Source organism: Python bivittatus, unplaced genomic scaffold (assembly GCF_059951505.1).
Source record: "Python bivittatus isolate LINGU-HERP-01145 unplaced genomic scaffold, Pbiv_v1 ctg000480_np1212, whole genome shotgun sequence".
Classification (NCBI taxonomy): domain Eukaryota; kingdom Metazoa; phylum Chordata; class Lepidosauria; order Squamata; family Pythonidae; genus Python; species Python bivittatus.
Window position 1 is genome coordinate 22,823,065 of NW_028277075.1, and position 15,972 is coordinate 22,839,036.

The 15,972-nt window shown below is 39.4% G+C and overlaps 1 long non-coding RNA gene across 1 annotated transcript; it reads left to right on the forward strand.

The window, feature by feature from the left end:
- Positions 1-1,917: 1,917 nt before the first annotated feature.
- LOC148214934 (uncharacterized) lies at positions 1,918-15,686 on the forward strand. Its single transcript, XR_015796925.1, has 3 exons — positions 1,918-2,086; positions 3,740-3,855; positions 15,581-15,686. It is a non-coding gene; the product is annotated as an uncharacterized LOC148214934 (long non-coding RNA).
- Positions 15,687-15,972: the final 286 nt, after the last annotated feature.

The following is a 15,972-nucleotide window of genomic DNA, read 5'->3' on the forward strand; positions in this document are numbered from 1 at the left end:
GATAGTTTGCTTGTATTTAAGGTTGATTGTTGCAAGTGCTTGGCTCACAGATTTGAAAACCTTTTGTACTGTCTTTAATAATAGCAAGCAGACAAAGAAACATTATACAAACTTCATGTGTGCACAGTAATCTTTCCAAAACTTTCCCTGCTATAAAATGGCAATTAGTAACATTTTAGTTGGCATTTTGTTTTTTTGCTTGGTTGTATTTTTGACTTTAAGTTGGTAGTTTTGTGTTATTCTTTTTATTGCTGGTGACCAGATGGTCTTTGTTGTTTCCTTAGCATGAATGCAGAAGTGGTTTGCCATTGCCTTTTTCTGCCCTCCATGACTTATTTAATTATTCATATTTGTTAGATTTATATCCTGCCTTTCCTCCTGGAGCTCAGGGTCCCATGCCTCTATTTTCCCCCCAAGAAATCCTGTTGGTTGAGTTGGGCTGAGAGATAGTGTGACTGGCCCAAAGCCCTCCAAAAAGCTTATATGACTGATGGCAGATTTGAGTTTGGGTCTCCCTGGTCCTAATGCAATACAATAACCACTACACTACACTGACTGTTCACACATTTATCTAGACAGTGTGGTCAAATCTGTTTGCTGCTGGATCTGACTGTAGATTATCCCAGAAAGGCCCCTTGGAGAATACAGAATCTGCATTCCTATTATCTCATGAAGCCTTGTGCCAGACGAATACCGGTAAGGCTTCGTAACATCACCAGCCCCTTCACCGTTGGTCAGGCAGGCAGCAGTGGGTGTGGAAAGGAATGGGAGAAAAAATGGGTTGAAGAAGAAAACTTGGCAGTGTTGCAAGGACTAATCCAAATAATTAAGAGCTCCTAGTCATTATGGCTGCCTGTTGTTGCTATTGCCTTTCCTTCCCACAATCCTGTTCTCCTCAACTCTCTCTCCAGACATCTGTTTGACTAATCACAGACCAGCATCACCCCTGCCTCTCCCCAAACACAACCACAGAAGACAGAAGACAAGCTTCCAGAGAAGTGTTGAAAAGCCTTCCACCCCCACCATCCCAGCTCTCAGGCCAATCCCCAACATGGTATCTCAGAAGAAGTGTATGTGCCTTGCAAGGAAAACAAAACTTTTCAGGAGGGAAAAAAAGCAACAACATAGAAGAAAGACTTCCCCAACCACAACAATACCCACAGGAAACATAATTCAATTCAAGAGTGGGAGGAATAGGGGTGAGAGGAACATATGCAAGGAACTCAAGGCACTTACTTGGCATCCAAGACACACTCTAGAAAAGAGGAGACGGTATTAGATTTTTCTTCCATTATCTATACCGGACACACAAATAGTGTTTCCAGATAAGCTCCGCCAGGATAGCAATTGACTCCCAGCTGGACTCAGGGGTTACCAGACAAGGCATCCACCCCTCAAACCCCCCTTCCATTGGGATGTCATCCACTACAGAATGCTGACTTTACTACGGTGCATCCCCAGCTGAAAGAGCAGTTGAAGAACTGCTACTGCAGAACACAAGGAAAGTAGTACATGACATAGGTTTTGTCTTCTAGGATGGTAGGGTCAACTGGCACCCAGTTCACCAACACAGGAGGCTTGCCAAAAAAAAGCCCTCTTTTTCTGCTGCACTGAGAGAGGAGAATTACAAAACATTGTATGTGAAATGCCCCTTGGCGTCCACCATACCTGGAGCATCATGCTTTTGTTACAGAAATTCCCTGACGCAAAGATGGGAATGGGAAGGCACAGCTTTTTAAAGCCTTAGATGACTGCTTCTCTTCCCCCATTACTGTGACATCTAACAAGTAAAATGCAGCACAAACACCCTCGTATGAAAGGTCTTACAGGCTGTGGATTTACCCACCCCACACACAGTGCCCAAAGGGGAGACCAGTGTTAAAAACCAGTTTCTAAATTGTCTGTGCCATCTGTCTCTCCACAGAAATAGCTCAATGTATGTTGTCATGTTGTATTGCAATGCAAGAACTAAGATTATCATTACACAGGACATCTGGAAACAAGCACAGAAGCATTCATCTTCTCACTCATCTGTATCCCAGACAGAGTTCCACATGACCTCCACCAACAGAGAGCACTAACAAAGGTATCATACGTGAATTCCTGGTCCTGTTATACAGTTGTGTCAAGCCAGCCCTAAAGGGAAAGAGATTGTGGAGTGGGGCTACATGGCAGTGGAAATAGGCACCATGAACACTATAGTCCCTAAGAGATCCTACAGTCTGGAGTAGAGATCAGGAGCATATAATAGACAGGAGAAGGAAGGATGCAAGCCTCTAACAATCTGGGAACAAAATGAATGTGGCCTCAGCAGACCCCAGCAAGGAATGCTAAAGTATCACTGTGGCACAGGCACCATAATAGAAGATGGGCTATGTTCAGACACACAACTATAGGGAGGGAAAAGCAGGGAGTATCAGTGGCTTAGGGATTTATGGAGGGAGATATTGCTGGACAGTGTATCTTGATTGAATGGAATATCTTAAGCCACCCTAAAGATGCTATGCCCTCTACCTCATCATTTCTACCACACCTTGGTCTGAGCTGAGCTAGATCCAGCAGACACCTGGGGTGGGGGGGCATGGCAAGTGGCAATAGGAATGTATATAGGGCAGAATCCAATAGGCCCAGCTTGTAGTAGGACAATGGATGTCTGCACAAAGAGATGAGAGAGATTAAAGGAAAAGATGAATGAGTGACCATGACATCCAATATTCCAGGTGTCTCAAAATGAGGAAACACCTGGATTCCCTCCATTGAAGAAAGCTACAGACCTTGAAAAAACTTTAAGCAATTTGCAGGAGGTTGATTACAATGGTGCGTGGTTAGCCTCTGTGTATCTATAGTTTCCTAATGCTGGCATTTGGCAATCAGGCAGAATGCCCTAATGGAGGTCAAGTTCACCCACCAAATGGTCTTTACAAGCATGGGTTCTCACGACTGTCTGGTATGGAAATAAGCGGAACCAGTTATCTTTAGAAACAGGAACTGCATCCTTATTATTAACATTCAGAAAGCTGTTGAAAACTTGGCTATTTAAGAGAGCATTCAGGGACTAAGGATGTGATAACTAAGCAGTTAAGATGTGTCTGGCGCTGTTCATTATGGTTTTAGGAAGATTATAGTTTGTAAATTATTGAATTATGTTTAATTTATATAGTGGCATTATGTATAATTGTAAGATGTTAAATGTTTTATTTTGCCTGTAAGCTGCTTAAACTCACATTATTTAAGTAGTATAAAAGTACTTATAATAAAATAATAATCATCCATCAGATTATAACTATAAAGTGGACTAAAAACTGTTTCCTAGCTGTGAATCAAAGTAGTTGTGAATTAGTGAGTGCTACTTGCTTCTTTACAACTGACATGGCATGGAATAGAAGAATTTGCTTATATACATATTTCAATTTGGAATGGTCAATTCTCTCTCCTTAAAATGAAGGTTTTTAATTGTAGAGTATAATTTAGTATGGGGTAACTTTGTTGATGCTATTATTAAATAATTGGGAATCAAACTCTAGTGCAATTCATTCAAAAATCTACCAGTTAATCCAAATCTCTCTTCTGTCCATTGAACTAGAGCAGTAGTCTTAAAATTTGAGATACCCAAGGAACCCTTCTCAATGTGAAAAATCAGTGCAGAACCCATTTACAAATATATTTCATGTAATACATTTTATTTGAACAAAATGCTGCAGTTAATGTTGCAATAATACATTTTATACAATATTAACAGAAACTGTCATGTGGAACCCCTGGATGATTCTCACAGAACCCTGGTGTTCCAGGGAACATGGTTTCAATACTGCAGAACTACAGCAATCCACAATAGAATTCCAACCACATTTTCCAGTAAGTACAATGTAGGAAAACAAAAATTATAGCACAAGGGAAGGATCTTCCTTTTGATCACTTTTTGGACATGATGCTCAGAGTTTCTTAAACAGATAAAAGTATTTTCATGTTGAGCTTGACTTTTAGTGATTGAATCTATTCAGTTCTCCTAACAGCTTTAGTGAAATCGCTTTCCATTATTTGGGGGAGCAGGGTTCTCTCTCACTTTCTTCCTTTCTTCCTTTCTTCCTTTCTTTTTTCTTTTTTTTACTATTCAATCTAGCTTAACTTCTGCCTAAATCATTCCACAAATTGATGCCCTCCAGATAGTTTGGGACTTTGACTGCCAGCACTCCCAGTCACCATGGCCAATGGGACCTAGGATCAGAACAGCTGCCACAAACAAGTTATAAACTGAATTTCAGGAAATGATAAAGAGCAAATGACTGAATAATGATTATGAGCTGCTCATTCAATAACAGCCTTTTTAGTTATCAGTAGTTTACTTCAGATCAGGAAGGAAAGACTGACTCAATATGATAAATGAACATATTGGCCTTTCTTTCTAATGAAAGAAAATTTCTCTCTCTCTCCCTCCCTCCCTCCCTCCCTCCCACACATGTGATCAGATATATATGCCAAAATGGAAGAAAATAATATGATCCTTTTTTTTGAAGGAGTATTCTAATTGCAGCTACGGTGATGTGTGGCTTATGGGTGATCTATTATGATAAGCACTTTACCTCGCAGAAGTCCAGGTAGGGTCAGTCTGCCTCCACCAGCAGATCTGCCCCACTAACAGCAGCTTCTGCAATTGACCAGTCTGGCTCTTCTGTCAGAACCCAAAGACCCTCATTGCAACCAATTGCACTCTATTCTCAGAACCAGGCTGCAGTGATGTCTCCACCGTGAGTAGGGGAGGTGCTCTTTCATGTTCAGTTGTCACATAACCATGTTAACTTGTTAGTTCCATATGTATGCATATATTAAATATGAAGCTAATGTACGTGCTTATTGCTTATTGTGGCTATTTTATTGCAAAATTCTTTCTTAAATAATTTCTTGTAAGTAATTAGTTTCTTGTAACTGTCTGATCATGTACCAAAGTGTGCCCTAGCCTCCTCCAATTTGGTGCCTTCCAGATGTTGCCCTACAGCTTCCATTATCTTCAGTCATAATAGTCCAGCTGGGAATTCTGAAAGTTGTAGTCTCTGCCCATTTGAAGGATGGCAAGTGGGACAAAGCTACCTTAGATCAAGAATGAAGTCACTGCTAGCTGAAGTCTAAATGCTTGTGATAGTCCTTGAGAAATCATGTGTCTGGCATCCTGGTTCCACTTATGTTTGTCTGAATGATTCATGTTTTCAGAACTTCTTCATCAGATATAGATAGCTCGGGCAAGACATATTTGTGATGGCTGAATCATCCACCAATTAATCTATCCATGGAATTTTTCCCCCCCAGTGGTTAAAAAAAGAATAAAGTGAGGTTTTAAAAAGTGAAATGAAAGTGAGAGTTAAATCTCTGACAAATTCAGTGGAGTTTCCTCAGTTCACTCTATGTCACCATCATGCTTTTAGAAAAGAAGGCATTCCAAAATACTTGAGAAGAGGTTACAGACAGCAACTCATTAACTCACAGGAACTAACATTCAGCATATGGTCCCTACAGAAGGGATAGTACCATTACATATAATTAGAAAGATGGGATTAACATTTTACCTCACATTTGCTACACATTTTTCTCAAGCAACCGTCGAAGAGATCGGTAAATTTATAAAGATAAATCTAAACAATATAATTAATCAAGCCCAAGTTGAAGACTTTGTCTACTGTTTTATATAAATGAAATGTACTATTTATATTTCTACTTTTTTAAAGCAATTTAGAAATTCAGAACAAGTGCAAAGTGAACTAATCATGACATATGTTTTAGATATGACAAATGGAAGCAATTACTTTCAGCAACATGCAGGAAATTCAATTTCACAGAATGTTGATGGATCTAGTTTTGATACACCGTTGTCAAAATTCAAAAACAGAAGTTTCATGCTTTTTTAAAACAAGCTTTTTTGAATAAATTATAAATCATATCTGGTTTAAGTTCTGAAGATAATGCATTCTCAGCAGGACTGATGGTCAGCTATATAGTGTCGGCAATGTTTTAACTATGAGGAACTCATTTTCTTCAAGGTCCAGTTTTTCAATTTTGCTGAAGCAAGGTGGGGAATATGCATCCTTTTCTACTCTTTAATATCAAAGCCATATGCAGGTCTCACTTATGCATAGTTATTAGACTTCTGTGTGGATGTTCTTAATCTGGAAACAATCTACATGTAGAAAAGATATTTGGATCATGGGCTAGCCCTCACCCTTGGCTTCTTCAGGTCGGTTGATCATTCTATAAAGCCTCACTGTGGAACAGAAATCATTTTTGTTTATTTATTTATGTAATTGATTGATTGTTATTTGCTCTTTTTTCTGTGTCAAGCACCCAAGGCAGCTAAGGAAATTTAAAAACATCTTAAAATTTAAAATGTATGATAATCCTCTAATAATTATATTACTATTATTATTATTATTATTATTATTATTATTATTATTATTATTAAATAAAAAGGATCTTTATACATTTTCCAAACCCTGAGAGAGGTGTTGCAAGGGAGTGGGAGAACAACCCAAGAGAAGACCCCTTTCTCATGTGCCAGAAAGACAAGGTTCTGATACCAGAAGATCTTTGGAAGAGCCTTTCCTTTAGATTTTAACAATTGGGCAGGTTCATATCAGGAAAGGCAGTTATTTACATAGCCAGGCCCTCCATCCTTTGGAGCTTTAAAACTTTATTGAACAGGTTCAATCTTTTCCTTAATAAATCTTATTAGTCTGAGGCCACAGAAAACTATAGTCTGAGGCCACAGAAAATTGCTATACTGCTGTTCTTCTCCTGTCCTGATAGAGAGATATGACAGTAACCAATGCAGCAACCTTAGCACATGTTTAACACTGCTGAGCCTACTTCATCCTGTCATCCTGAGCATATCTACCCTTTGGACCAAATACAGTTTCTCAATCATCTTCAAGGGCAGCCCTGTATAAAGTTATACTGTACAAACAGTGCATAGTAGTAGTCAAAATGGGAATCTGAATTTATTATTGACTGTTCAGTATACATTTATCTAACTGAATTCATCTAATACACAGAATTAAATTTAGTTGTCATTCAAAATTCACATTTCTAAATTTTGTAAAGTAGTTCACCAGTTTTTAACAGTTGCACATTAAGAGAAAGCCCATACAAAAATACATCAAAATGTACAGAAATACATTAAATTTTGGGGAATTCTTTGCAAAAGTAGGCAACATAACAGAGAAAGGTACATTGGGAAAATGTGCACTAAAATCCATAATTTTAATGCAAATCTTTAAAAAATGTCAAGCTTGATGAATTAATTTTGATAGATTTGCAAAACCCCCACACTTGACAGACTCAGAAAAATGAGATACTGAAAAAAACCTGAAATTGATATATTTGGCTATTCTTATAGTCTAGGTGCAAATAAACTATGTAAATGTTGTAAATGCTGTACATAAGGAATCATCATTGCATGGAGATCAGATATGAGGCCAGAAGGAACTTTCCCATTCATATATAATTATTGATTAATCAATACATATTGCTTAGCCCTAGTTGTAGACTGTCTACATACAGGCACTGCCCCATTGCAATGACCTATGAGACCATTCCTCGGTTCTAGACATCTTCTATTCCAAAGTCTAACCAAGTTTATGCCTGAAAATGGAAAGAGTTGTCTAGGACTCATAATAATTTCTGAGGGACACTTCTCAGCAACTGTAGCTTCACAGAAAGTCAGCCATTTGTAGTTCTCAACCATGTAGGAAGTCAATGTTCACACAGACACAGATTCAGCACTTGGAAATGCATTTTTTTAGAGTGCTAGAGAAACACTGTGTTCCCAGAATACTGCTACACATTATTGGGGAGAATATCCTTGTGATATCATGCAAAGTACCTGGAATGCATCTCCTTGGGTTGTGCACATTACTTGTGACAAAATGCTTTGGACAAGCTCCGGCCTTCTCCCTATGCTGTCTGATCATCTCTTTCCATTCTGCCATTAGTGACGCAAGATCTTTTCCAGGGAGGTGCTTTGTGGATATGGAACAAACAGATGGTTCTTTTACCATCCAACTAACAGCGTTCCTGTGGTTTTCACACATCTTCCATCAGATAGTCTGATCCCATTATCTTGGCTCTATAACAAAGGGAATATGTTTAAAATAAATAACTGCTGGGACTGACATCAACATAGAAGTTTTTGTCCCCTGACCCTGGAATGGTCTTTAGTGATTCAGTAGTTACTGAAGAGCTCTCTATCTTAGCTCAAGACCAGACTAGACATGATGCGAGTAACTATGTTTGTGAGTAACTATGCTTGTGTAGTTCTGAGTCTGTTCTGTTTACATATAAAGTGGGGAAATTGTGGTCTAATTTCTCTTAGTCCTGTTATGTTCACTTATAGATTACTGCCCAAAAAGGAAGGTGTCATCAAAAAGAGGACATGGATCACATATAAACAACATATATGTATAGATGTATATTTGAAGCTGTGTACTCTATTTTAAATAGAAACCAACAACGGAGCAGGCTGTGAACAGGTTACCTGTGCCCATGCTCAATCTAATGAATAGTAATTCAAGGCCTCCCTGATCTCCCTTCATTATTGTTAAGCAGTCTTGGCCTAGACCAGTGTTTGTCAACCTTGGCAACTTTAAGACGTGTTGACTTCAACTCCCAGAATTCCCCACCAGCCATGTTGCCTGGGGAATTCTGTAAGTTGAAGTCCACACATCTTAAAGTTGCTAAGGCTGAGAAACACTGGCCTAGACCATCGAAGGCAGGTGCAAAACAATGTCTTAAGAGTGAAGGGAGCCCAATATCCAGTCCAAAAAACTGTTTTCAGAATCAGAAGTTTGCCCACAGTTCAGTTATGCCCTGGTTTTCCTCCCCAATTTCTTTCATATGAAATTTCTTCCATATATGAAAGAGAAAGACAGGGAGAGGGAGAGGGACTCTTATAGTGGCCTGCGCAAAATAATCCTTAGTCAGAGTTCCTTAGGGATCTATAGTACAGCATCCATAATTCTATATTATTTTTATTCTTGACCTTGTGGTTAAATAAAATATATATATCATATTTCATACAAAATTATATTGAATAAAATGCAGGATAACAAAAATTAAAACCAGTGCTAGTAATCAGCAAAACACCATCAGCACAAACCAAATGCCTGGGTGAAAAAGTACATCTTAAGCATTTGGTGAAATCCATCCATAGATGCCAGTTCATGGGTCTGAAATAGAGGGCTAATAGACCCTCGCAGAGAAAACAATACACTGTGAAACAGGACACATGGCCATCCAACTTACCTTGACACAGACTGAGAGAAAAATGCCTCAGGCCACAGAGCACTAAGCAAGGCGAGCACTGAACAATGCCTTTTGGATGTAAAAGATAGACCTCCCTTTTTAATTGTGAACAAAATTGTCAATCCAGATTACATTTATGTTGGTCTCAGAGACTTTGTCTTCTCCTGCCTGTCTAGAGAATCCCCAGTGAGCAGCTATTCAAGTAAATGCATGAGGGAAGCGGTTCAGCCTGAAATGCTTGACAGGGATTTGGAGCGACTCTGGATCACTGACCCCTGCCCGAAGTCGATCACTAGCTGCAATGAAGTCCAGAGATGTTGCCTTAGCAACTAATGCCAATTAGTGCCGCCAATACAGTGAAACTATCAGTAAACCAGGACCATCAGGTCTTGTTCTTCTGAGAGTCAATGCACTTGGAAATAATGGGATTTAACTAGCAGATATGGAAAAACAACACGTTGTAGAAGCCCAAACAAAAGGGGCTGTGAGCCAGAGGAGGCAGACAGCCATTGCATCATTAATAGTCACTCTCTGTGTTTGCCAGGGTTTCTTCAACTGATAGACTGCAATCCAGCCCAACAGCTGTAGCAGATCTGTTTTATGATCAATGGAGATGAATGTTTAGGCATGGATTATCAATAAGGAGATCTAACAAGAATAAACACATCTGATGTCAACAATTTCAGTAAACATGCTTCTTGCCTTTTTGAAATCTCAAGTCTTAATGCTTTACAGATCTCCTATCAGCCAAGCATGATTACACAGATAAAACATTTCCATCTTTCGGGAAAATGTGTAGGCCAATTGTTTGCTGGAAAAGTAAAAATTACAGATGTAATGGGAATGCTAAAATAAAATTTTAAAAAAGCTGTTCTATCAAATACTCTTTTATGCCAGAGACATATCCTTACTTGTAAGGACAAGAGCAAAACTACCTTGAAAATAGACCTGGAGGTCTTTAAATTTACTTTTACAAGCTACTGCTTGCTTTTGAATGGAAGGAATGCCCCTGTAAACAATTCTCTGCTGCACTGAACAAAATGACAAATTAGTCAAGCAACAGATAACACTCTGTGATAAGTGCACCTGGCAAATTCTTACATCAAGTTTATTTATTTCTTCCATGTAAAGTCTCAGGAAAATTGATGCTATTTTTCATTAAAGCTTGAGTGAAGGCTAAGGTTTGTTATAAGGAAGAAAGGAAAGGAAAGGAAACGACTATTTTGAAAGGCTTTTTACTGGCAAATCTACTTATGAGTAAGTTCCAAAGGATCTCGGAGTTATCAAGCATCTGATACTGTATATTTATATTCCATCTTTTCTGTAGGGACCTTGGAAAAAGCAGGCACTGGTGCTCCACTAATTATCAGCCAAAAGGGTTAGATAGAGAGAAAAGACCTGGTTCAAGGACATCAGATGAGTTTTGGATTTGATTCTAGATCCAAATGCAATGCAGCCTAACCACCATGCCCCCTGTGGCTTGTTTGCTGTGCTTAGCATGGTGAGTTACACATTATTAGACAGGTTTGAACTAAACATTTCTGAATGATGCCTCTCCAGTTTATTTCCTTGGAACAGCTCTGCTTAAAGAGATACCACAGCTCCTCTGGTCAATTTGTTTCATTGCAGAACTGCCCTTACAGCAGTGAATCTAAATTTACCTTCCTGATCCTTGACCTGTCCTTAAGTAAGAAATATAGTGAAAACTATTTTGTCTCTTCTTTCTAATGTGTTTTGTACAATATCTCAAACAATGCCCCTTTAATCCTTCCTTCCTTAATTATCTACACTGATTGAGAAAATGGTCAGAGATGGCTGGATTTCCTCCTCAGTGCAATCTATATGCAAGCCTTCATCCCCATCATGCAAATCTCTTTTGTATGTTCCTTTCTTGTTCCTTCTTTCCTCCCCACTTTAATCCCAATGCCTAAGTTTAAACTGTAAATTCTCTAGGGCAGAAACTTGTAGTTTATGTTTCTGTGTGAGGCACCCAGTCAAACATTGAAAAGAGCATCATCACCATCATCATCCACCCTGGTTCATAATCCTTGATGGATAAAACTAGCACACATCTTTCTAGAATGCTACCCCAACCTGGCCCTTGGGAATTAAAATGGTAGCAAGAGAACTTTCAAAATTCACACCCACGTCAACCATCTGTTCCGAATTCAGCTGGCCATTAGAAGCCTGGGAAAAGATCACTTTCTTCAGTCTGGAGGATAAAGGGAGCATTGGGATAACATAGCAGCGGAATGGGCCATTCCCTGAGTTATTTATTCTCTGATCAATTTCTAAACAGATGCACAGTTAAGCTGTGGAAAAAGCTCTGCTTATATTGCTGAAAGCATTTTATGTATGGTGAGTAGTAGTGACATATGGTACAATAATCTCCCCCCCCCTTAAATCTCTTCCATTTATAACAATCTGAAGAACAAACCTTTATCTTTTCTTGCCCAGCTTTGTCCCTCTGCTTGCTTATCTCTTTCAGTGAGCATACCCTTTCTCTTTCCAGACTATCGTGCGGCATCCCATTGCCAACATAAAGCAGTCTACAAAACTATAAGCAGAAGTGCTTTCAGCAAGCCAAAATGATCGTGCTGGGCCTAGTAGAGCAGAGAAAGATAATAGATGCAGCCAAGCTAGTCAGAAGCCCATCCATCTGTCATTGTTTAAAGCCAGTGCCTCCACTTCATTCCATTCAAGGCTGATAAACCAAGTAGTCCCTCTGTTACATTGCCTGCAGTACAATACAGTCCTTACAAAGACCAGATCACATACCTGCATAGATACATCGACTTGTTTACTTTATGTAATTATTACTTATTTCTCTGTTTTTTGTGTTATAATTTGGGGCCAGATCTGAAGCTCTTGTTTGTTGACGCTGTTAGTTAGGCTTTGCCTATCCCTATCATGCATTCTCTTAAATAAATCTCTTTTCACTTTTAGGTATAAAACATGTTAAATTAATCATTGCTCAGGTTAGGTTCTTGATCTCAGGAATGCTCCTCTGCAGGCACGAATGCTTTCCCACCAACAGGAATAACGTAGTCTGACATCAGTGTTGGATAAACACTTTTCCTGGTGCAATTAGAACGGCTCATCACCTCCCAGGCAGGCCTGCCTGCTTCCTGTGATTTGTTCAGACAAAGGCTGAATCACAGCTGGTTGGGATGTAGCAGAGGGCCTTCTGTACAGCCAGGCAATGCTTGGAAAATCCCCTAATTCCACAGAATTTTGCCTTTTCTCGCCTATTTTATGATAATCTGGTCATGATGGTTTAATCCAGGATTTGACCTACTAAATGAATTATTGTCTTGACCTACTAAATTAATGATCCCCTAATTAACTATTAGGGGATCCTTTCTGTGTGTGTTTGCTTTGTTTCTTGCATCTACCTTTGTTTTTACTGCTCTATGTGCTAGTTTACTTGATGGACTAATGGACTAATTTCTGCTTAGAGGGTTTTTTTAATCTGTTGTAAATCCTGAATACTGCAACTTAAATGTTTTAAATAAATTAAATTAGAAGTAGCTAAGAAATTTGGGGAGAAATGCTGGAACCAATACTCTTCCATTGATATTTCTGTGATACGTACATTACCTGAGGTGTGCATACTGGTATGTTTTCTTAATACATATGTAATCTCTTTAAATACAGAGATTATTTAAAAGGTACCATTCTGTCTTTAAAGAAGGGATGGGATATCTTAGAGCTCAGTTCTCTCACCTCTCCTATTTATCATCTACATGAAGCGTCTGGGTAAGGTCATTCAGTTGCATGGGGTGTAGTGTCATCAGTACACTAATGATACTCAGTTATACATCTCCCCCCCAAGCTGGACAAGTGATGCCATTCAGAGGCTTACTCATTGCCTGGAGGCTGTGAGGGTCTGAATGGGGAGGAATTGGCTATGATTCGACCCTAGCAAGTTGTAGTGGCTCTGGGTTTTGGGGTCCCCAGATCTAGAGAGCAGCATCAGCCCTACCAGGTAGACTAGAGTAAAAAACAGACATCATGCAAATGTAAGTGACCTTTAGTAGAACAGCTATAGTAACCAAAGAAAGTGCTTCCTTTCCTCTCTCTTTCATCTTCATGAGAATTGGGGTAGGGAAGCTTCTAAAGCATTTTCACAAATTACTTTCTTGGCCTGGGCTCAAGTTCTGTTTGCCTTGGAAGCAGATCTTCCCTCTATCCAGTGGGTAGCACTCCCCCGGACAGAGTTGGTGTGCAATTTGGGGTCCTCCTGGACTCACTTTTCCTGCTTGAGGAGTGCAATTCAAGGTGCTGATTGTCACCTTCAAGCCCTATATATGGCACAGGGCCAGCTTATCTGTAAGATCGCCTCTCCCTGAGGACATCTACTATTCCACTAGATTGGATGGAGTAGGCTCACTCCAGGTCCCCTCTCTTAAATGCTGTCATTCGGTGGGACCTGAGAAGCAAACCTTTTCAAAGAGCTGTCCCTACCTTGTGGAACAGCCTCCCCCCTGTGGTACAGAGGGGCCCTACCCTCCTTGCTTTCTGGAAGGCCCCCAAGGCCTGGCTTTTCCCTCCAGTGCTGGGTCAAGAGGGAGGTGGTGCTGTGATGGGGTTGCTATGGCGCTCTGTGGCTTTAATTTTTTGGATTTCTTAATCTGTTTATTTGTTGTTAGCTGCCTGGAGTTATTTTATACAATATGGGTGGCCATACAAATATTTAAAATAAAATAAAATTTAAAAAATGTGAGGAGGGAAATCATTCTGTGATGTCCCAAGGAAAAAGTTTTTTTACTTCTTCACTTAAAAAAATTCTCGAAACCTTCCCTTTCTGGAACAATCTCTTCCTCCCTCTTTTCTAGAAATCTCCACCTCCTTTTCCCAAACTAAGGAAAGCAATGAAAATTACATTCCAAATTATGAGTTAAGAATACAAGCGAAAAAAGCATAGTATCAGCATGAACTAATCTAAATAAATTCTTTCTAAATATGGTGACCAATATAGTAATAAGAATTTCACTTATTGCTATATTGGTCACCAAGCATCCAGCTATTTTTTTTTTAAAAAAAACATGATTTGAGATTTGGAAATATCCATGAAGAAACTATTACGGAGTTTTCTAGATAAACCAACAAGAGCATCTACCTAATAATCCCTATTGGAAGAAGATTCAACTGATATGGATCCAATGCATTCAGTTGCTCAAGAACTTCTTGCGTCTTCTCTTAAAGTGTTTTAAAGGCTCTTGGCAGAAGAACTGCTCTAAAGCCTCATGTACTTGCATATTTGGAGAAGTGTGGAAGGAGCAGATCCAGCAAAGACATGTTGGGTCTGTAGCTTGATTAAGCAGACAAGAATCAGTAGTATTCTAATTAGGTGCTTCCAACAAAGTACTCCAAAGTGGTATTTGGCTGAGAAATCTTAACCACTGGAAGCATTTCGCTTCCAGTTCTTTCCCAAGAATTAGTTTCTTCTGCATAAATAATTTTACAACTGTGCAAAGCAGAAGAGATACTTTTTTTGTGGTGGACCAATAAAGATTTAAAAATGAAAAATGGCGTAGTACATAGCTATCTAGACTAGGCAATGGCTCCTATCTAATGGGGTACGCTACAGTTTAGTGGTAGCAAGTGCAACTTTAAGCATGCTTTCCTAATTGACAGCTATGGGAACTAGCAAATAAAATGATCAGTCAGTGCAAATGCTATGATCCGAGTTCAGATAAAGCCAATCTAAAAATGCTATTAAAATAATGTGATTGGTATATTATTTATTTACATCCAGGAACAAACTGTTCTTGGGGAAGTTCATGAATAAAAGTTACACCATGGTATCATGCATGACCATGAAATCTGAAATATTTAGAGCAATCCAGGAGTGAAAGCAGGAGCTGAAAATGACTGTATTTCATTGAACCATGCAAATACTAGTGGAAAAATAGAAGAATACAAACAAAGACCATAGTGGGACAAATAAGCCCCTCATGGAAAAGCATTGCATAAGTTAGCACCAAACATCTTACTTAGCAGGTATATATTGTATTATTATTGTACTGGATTACTGTCATGAACTCTACATGGGGCTGCCCTTGAAGAGCATCCGGAAGCTTCAGCTGCTGCAAAATGCAGTGTCATGGGCAGCTACGTGCACGCCTAGATCAGCACATGTTACACCTCTGCTTCACAAGGTACATTGGCTACCAACTGGCTTCTGGGTTCAATTCAAGGGGCTGGTAATGACCTATAAAGCCACACATGGCATGGGGCTGGGGTATTTGAGAGACTGCCTCTCTCTGATCACATCTACCCATCCCATCAGGTCCAGCAGAAAGCGTGTGTTGCAGGTCCCATTCATGAAGGCATGTCATCTAACAGGACCCAGGAGGAGAGACTTTTCTGCCTCAGCACCCGCCTTTTGGACCATCATCCCTCCAGAGGTGAGATTGGCCCTTTATTCATCTTCTGAATAAAGATACTTATCTTAACATGTAGCAAAAGGAGATTGTCCCAGCCTTTTCCCTTCTGCAAAGGAAAAGCATGTTTGTTTGTTTGTTTGTTTGTTTAATCCAAGGGAGAAGCAACATACCAGGGCTAGGAAAAGGAGCTATGGATCATTGTTCCTGCACCACTGGTGAAATGATGGAATCTAGAAACTGGAAAATCCAGGGAAACAAGCAGGATCAGTTTATCTCTTAAAGAATATGGAACAAA